Source organism: Nannospalax galili, unplaced genomic scaffold (assembly GCF_000622305.1).
Source record: "Nannospalax galili isolate Female #2095 unplaced genomic scaffold, S.galili_v1.0 scaffold1627, whole genome shotgun sequence".
NCBI classification, from domain to species: domain Eukaryota; kingdom Metazoa; phylum Chordata; class Mammalia; order Rodentia; family Spalacidae; genus Nannospalax; species Nannospalax galili.
The window spans coordinates 121658-128567 of NW_008356832.1; positions in this window are offsets into that span (position 1 = coordinate 121658).

Here is a 6910-nt window from a genome sequence, read left to right on the forward strand (position 1 = left end):
AGCCTCCTGAGTGCTGAATGGCAAGTGTGTGCCACCACTCCCTAATGTGAGTGTTAGGGAAAAATCAGACACCAACAGACAAAGTCAGGTAAGCAAAGGGAATGAGTGCTTTTCATGCATGTGTGCACTTACCTACATGCAGGCAATACAAGCCTTACACATAAAATAAAAAATGCCCCTCCCTCTGCACTGCCTGCCACTCTCAGCAAATCCTTTTGGTCAAGAGTTCACATAAAATCTGCCTGACTAAATCCAGTCTGGCACCTAAGTCTGCTCTTGATTCTCAATCCACTGAGGACCTGGACTTGCCAACAATACCCAGAGCCCCAGCCTTTCCACCTCTGGCTCAGGACCCTCCTTCCCCTGACCTCCTCCACCACTGCCTCCCTTTTCTCCCCCAACTCAGCACACTTGCTTGTGCACAGATGCCTCTCTGATGGCCTTCTCCCTTTGTGCAAGGTCTCGGGAGGCAGAGGAACAATTATCTGTGTCCATATCCCTTTTACTATGTCTGATTTCTCCCAAATCGAGTAGTGCTTGGGTTTCTTCTCCACTATACTAAAGAATTCCAGTACCTTACCCAGACCTATACCTTACCTGGCATGATATCTGTTATTCTTTCCACTATTTTGACACCCCTCCCCCCATGAATGAGAACGGGTCTGAGTGGTCACCCAGGTCCATGCTGATGAGGTTCATGTAACAGAGCTTAGCTACCCTGTGGAGGCGTTGGTAGTCTCTAGAGAGGACCCCAAATGGATAGGCCACTTTCTTACCCCCAATGCTGGTGACCACAATCCTGCTTCCCCTGGTAGCATAACAAGGGACCCAATGGTCCTCTGCCTCTTGGTGGTTTCTGATGAGCTTCCCATAAGGTAGTTAATTTTGACAAACTGTGAACCATTACCCGGGGCCCCACTGAAAACCCTGAAGAGTTTCTGGGATGCTTGACTGAGACACTCCTTCAGCATACCTAGATCCTAACTCCCTAGAAGGCATTCTGGTCCTTAGCTCCCTTTTCATAGCTCAGTCTGCTTCAGACATTCATAAAAAGCAAGCAATTTGAGAAGAACTCTCAGACTTCCCAGGAAGACTTTCTGGAAAAGGCAGGCATTTAAGGTTTTTAATGGCCAAGAGGAGCAGGAATGAACAGAGAGAGCAGCTCTGAACCACCAAAAGTGCCACCTATTGGTTGAACTCTCGGGGGTTCCTCCATAAATCACACCAGGTCCTCAATGACAGCTGCCAGGACCCTGCTTCATGTGTGGCAACACCGGACACTGGGCCAAAGCCTGGCCCTCTCCACGACCACTACCAGGACCCTAGCCCACTGAAGACCCTGAGGAGATCAGAAAGTTGATTGTCCCTCCCTGCCTTGTCAAGGTGGGCCAGGCCCTTCCCTCCAAACTCCACAGGAACTGCTTGGCGACTTACTGGGCCCGGGGCCTGAAGACTGAAGGTGCCCTGGGAACTCGGCTCCCGTCAATTAACTCTGCTTGGAGATGGAGGAGCCCAAGGTCACAGTCCAGGTGGCAGGTAGCTTGATCTCATTCATCCCCATGGCGGGTCCTGCCACTCCCATGGGTGCTTTGGGATGTTCCCCTTTCCCATTTCTTCCTGTGATGCCTGCCTGCCCAGCCTTTCTCTTGAGTTGGGACTTCATGCAAAAACTCTCCCTCTCTTTAGTTCCCCAGTCCCACACTATTTTCATTCTCACCCCTCCTCCCTCCTTGTAACTAAATCCAACCCTCCTCCCTGACTCTGAAATTGATCCCCAAATATGGGACATCTCCTCAACCTGCTTTGGCCTCTCATCACACACCTATCCATATCACACTTAAAGACCCCACCACCTTCCCTTGCCAACCCTAATATCCCTTTTCTCTCAAGCATCACCTGAGACCCAAACCAATTTTAAGTCACCTCTTCAGAGCAGGCCTTCTCCACTGCACACACTCCCCCTGTAATGCACCCATCCTCCCTTTCATCAAGCCCTATGTCTCCTATTGACTGGTGCAAGATCTTTGTCTTGTTAATGCTGCTGTTCTCCCCATCCACCCTGTAGTCCCTACCCATATACTCTCCTTTCACCCATCCCTTCCTCCACCTCTCATTTCACTGTCGTAGACCTCAAGGACACCTTCTTCTCTATATCCTCACACCTATACTTCTACAAACTTTTTGCTTTCACTTTCGAGGATCCCTACACACTCTGCCTCCCAGCTCACCTGGGCTGTCCTACCACAGGGGTTTAGAGATAGCCCCCACCTTTTTGATTAAGCTCTGGCTACTGATCTCTGCTCCTTAGTCCTTTCACCTAGGTCATTACTACACTTTGTAGATGATCTTCTTCTCTGCTCCCACTCCCTTTCCCAGTCCAAGTTACACACAAACTACTAAATGTTCTTGAATCCAAGGGATATAAGGTCTTTCCAACTAAGGCCCAACTCTCCCCCACCCAGGTCTAATACCTTAGCTTTCTCCTCAACCCCACCTCCTGCCAGCTCACCCTAGATTAAAAACAACACCTTCATTCCTTTTCCCCACCTCCTCTAAAGATGAGATCCTGTCCTTTCTTGATTTTGCTGGGTCTCTATGAACATGGGTTCCCATCTTTGCTCTTCTCTCTAAGAGATGCTGCCAAGAGATGCTCCCCTCTATGATGCTGCCAAGAGGGATCCTGATGAACTTGCCTTCTCCCAATTATGAGATGCCCTCCTTGAGGCTCCAATCCTGGCTCTCCAGGACTGGAGTTATATAAAACAGAAAAAAAGGGGAATGGTTGTGGGAGTCCTGGGACAGATTAAGGGACTCTGGTTTGCCCCTGTAGGCTATCTAAACAATTGGACACCTCCATAAGGGACTGGTAGCCCTTTCCTCAGCATCTCACTTGGCCCAGGAAGCACAAAAGCTTACCTTCAGAGAGGAACTAACCAACCTTTCTCCTCATAGACTCAAGGACTTCCTGTCTATCAACACTAACCCCATCTAAACTTCAGTTTTTTCATGTTACCTTTCTAGAAACACAATCTGGAATCCCACTACCTGAGTCCCTTGTGGGGTACTAAAGGAATTGCCATCAATGTACCAGGTGTGGTCTGGGTTAGGGACATTTGGGGATTGTGATAGGTAACTTCCTCCAATGTTTCCAGGCAAGAGCGTGTGAGCTGTTTGGGCAGAGGCAAGAGTTTGGCTGGTTTGAGTGGAGGGCATGAGAAGTGCATTTTGATGACTAGGTAATAGAGACAGTACCACTGCCTAGGGGAACAACCTCCCAAAAGGCAGAACTTGTTGCTCTCACTGGGGCCCTCACTCTGGGCTAGTGAAAATCAATAAACATTTATACTGACTCTAAATAAGCTTTCCATATCCTTCACCACCATGCTTCCATTAGGAAAGGCAGAGGTTTTCTATCAGCTCAGGGCACCCTAATCACCAATGGACAAATTACTGGAGGCCTCCTGGTTACCAGCACAGGCAGCTGTCATCTACTGCAAGGAACTTCAGTCCTTGACCTCTCCCATGGCTCAGTGAAATTCTTGTCCAGATAGGGTTTGCTAGAGAGTCAAGTCTCCAGACTTCCAATATGTCCTCGGCTCTTTTTCTCTCCCCCACCTCCTTTACTCTCTTCTATTTTCCAACACAGTGGCAGGCCCTCATGAAGCAGGACACTGTTGCTGGCCCTCAGTGATGGTTGCTTGTGGGAGACCTCCACTCTCTATGACTTCCAGGCTATGACCATTTACACAATCTCTTTCATATTAGTACCCTCCACTTATACAGGTTCCTGACTACTCTTCTTTCTCATCCTCCCTGTGTCTTCACTAATCTCCTCTGTGATGCAGACTTGCACCCTTTATGAAAAAACCTCTCTTCAGGGAGGGGCCAAACCTCCTCCCTCTTTCAAACTCCTTCAACACAGAGGCTTTCTCCCTGGAACCAATTAGCAGATTGAAGTTACCCAAATGCCCCCTCATAAAACGATTAAATATCTCTTCACCATGGTGAGGATGCTTTCTCAGGATGGGTTGAAACCTTAGACAGCCAGCAAAACTGCAGATATTGTTGCCTCTCATCTCCTCAAGTCCATCCCCCACCCCACTTTGTCTACCCCTTGTCATACAGTTCAGTAGTAGGCCAACCTTTATTTCCAAAATTACACAAGAAATACCTAAACTTCTAAAAATTAATTGGAAGTTCCACATCCCTTTTGGACCCCAATCTTCAGGCAAGGTAGATGGGTAAATGCAATTCTCAAAAGTTGTCTTTCCAGACTAACCTCTGAACTTCATTCACCCTGGATTCCCTCCTCCTGCCCTAGCCAGGATCAGTTCTACCCCAAGGACCCTCATATCTTAGTCCCTTTGAACTCGTACAAGTAACCTTCCTCTTCTAGGAAGCACTTCCCTTCACTACTACCTGCAGGCATTCACTCTTATCAGAAACCTTCTCTGGGAACACGCCTACTGCCTTCTTCCCCAACCTTCCAAAAGACCCCATTACTCTCTCTCTTTACCCTGAAGACCAGGTGTATCTCAGAAAACTTTGTCCACAGTGCCTTGCATTGTGTTGGACCAGACCCCACCTGGTCATTCTAACTATTCCCACAGCTGCCAAGCTCCAGGGAATCCCCAACAGGGTCCACCTTCCACAATTTAAGCGCATCAAGCCAGAGCAACTCAATCCCACAACAACGAGGGATAACTACTCCTCCACCCCAGCCAACCCTCTAAAACTCAAAATTTCCCATGCTCCTTCATTCCCACCTGGTGTTGGAATGATCCCTCCTGTTGCATTGCTGTTTCTGGGATTCATCCTTGTTTTATCTCTCCCCCTCTCTCTCCTCCACGTGTTCATCCCCTCCTTATGCCTGGTGATTTGATATTCCTGCTACAGGCATAAAAAACAGACTCTGCAACTCTAACTTTTGTCCCATCTCTGGCTGTGCCTCGTCTGTTTCGTTAACTTTCCATGTTCTAGACACTTGCACATATTCCTGTCATAAAAGGGAACATTCTTACACATGGGCTGCATATCTTTGTTCCTCAGGGATCAAACTATCCCTACCTACAAAGAGGGTAAGGAATGGGGAGGATGCTCCTTGTGGAAATGTTGCTATCTCTATTTCCAGGCCAGATATGGCATTTCACTCTGGCAACTCAGGCCTGCCCAAGGACATATTCACAAGGTCATTATTTTCACCATTAATGATCCCTGGGACCAAAAATGGATGGATGAGGTAGAAGGGGTGGTGTCTCTATGATACTCTGGAGGCTCAACCACAAGAGGAGAAATTGGGATGTTTTTAGGTCACTCCAGACAGCTCCCCACATGCCCCAAAGTAACTTAATTCAAAGAATTCAAGACATAGAACAAAAGCACGACTATCTCCAACATGGCCTACATAATCTCTCTCTTACTACCACATCATGGATTTCTGTCCTTAACTCTCCATTCCTCTTACTTAAGGAACACAACGTAACCAGCCAGACTGCCTGCTTTCTCTGTTGCCCCTTTTACCACTCTTCATCACAGCTGTCCCTGTTTCACGTTACCTCCACTCTCAACTCTTCTTGTTCATGGGACCCTTACCCTCTGTGCCAATCTCCACTTCCCCCTCAGAGCATGTTGAGTGCTGGCATACAGATATCTCCCAATGCTGGCCTGACTCTTGTAAAAACTCTACAATCTCAAAAATCATACCCTTCCAGCTGGAATTTACTTCTGGTGTGATATAACTCTATGTACCTGTATCTCTCCCAGCTGACATCCTGGCCCCTGTGTTCAGGTTATCCTAGTCCCCAGCCTTACTCTCTATACAGAAGGTGAAGAAATATCCTTTTAATTAACCCAGTGCCATTTACAAAAAAAGCATCTTCCTACCAGGTCATGGTTCCAGCCAGCCTGGCAGCCTCCGTAGCAGCTATGGGAATGGCTGCTGGGATATAGTCCGACTCATACACCAAACCTTTAATCAACGTCTACTAATTTGTCTAACTTCTATTCCTTACCAGCCCCTAGTCACCTCAGAGCTGACTCTCTGTGGACTCAAGGGGGACCAGTCAACAATTGAATCCAATGTCCCTTGAGAGATTGACCAAAAACTCCACCCAGCAGGAAGCCGCTACAGAAGCAAAGCACTGCCCCATATCCCTAACAAAATCTAGAAGGTTAGATCAAACTGGGCCCCAAGATGGAGTCAATATTGACCAGCAACATGGCGATCACAACCCACTAGGAGCGTTCCTGGAAACAGAAACTAAACCACCCTAGTTTCTCAGTAACTACCTGACTGCTGTTTTTAGCAATACACCCTAATCATGACTTCAATTTTCATCACATTCACCCTAAAAACTGAAAACCACCTAAATGAAACTCCACTGCCCAGGGACCTGCTGTTGACTCACCCCTCCACCCACTTCTGCCACAACCTCACCCCACACACACACAAAAAGAAATCCTGTGAAACCCAGTCTGCTGTGCCAAGAAACTACTGACCTCTCTCTCCTGTGAGAACAGCCCAGCAGGTTGTGCCTTCCAATACATTCCTCCTTTTCTTGCCTCAGAGTCATCCCCTGTGGTCATGGTCCCCCCCTCCCCACCAACCTAACACTGGGTTTGGTTCCCAGCACCTACATGGTGGTTGGCAACCATCTGTAACTCCAGTTCCAGGGAATCCGATGCCCTCTTCTGACCTCCAATGGCACTACAAAACACAGATGCACTTGCATATATGTAGGCGATACACTCAGACACATATAACAAAATAAAATAGGGAGCTGGAGAGATGGCTTGGCGGTTAAGAACACTGGTTGTTCTTGCAGAAGACCTAGGTTTGATTCCCAGCACCCACATGGCAGCTAACAACTGCCCATAACTCCAGTTCCAGGGGATCCAACAGCCTCTTTTT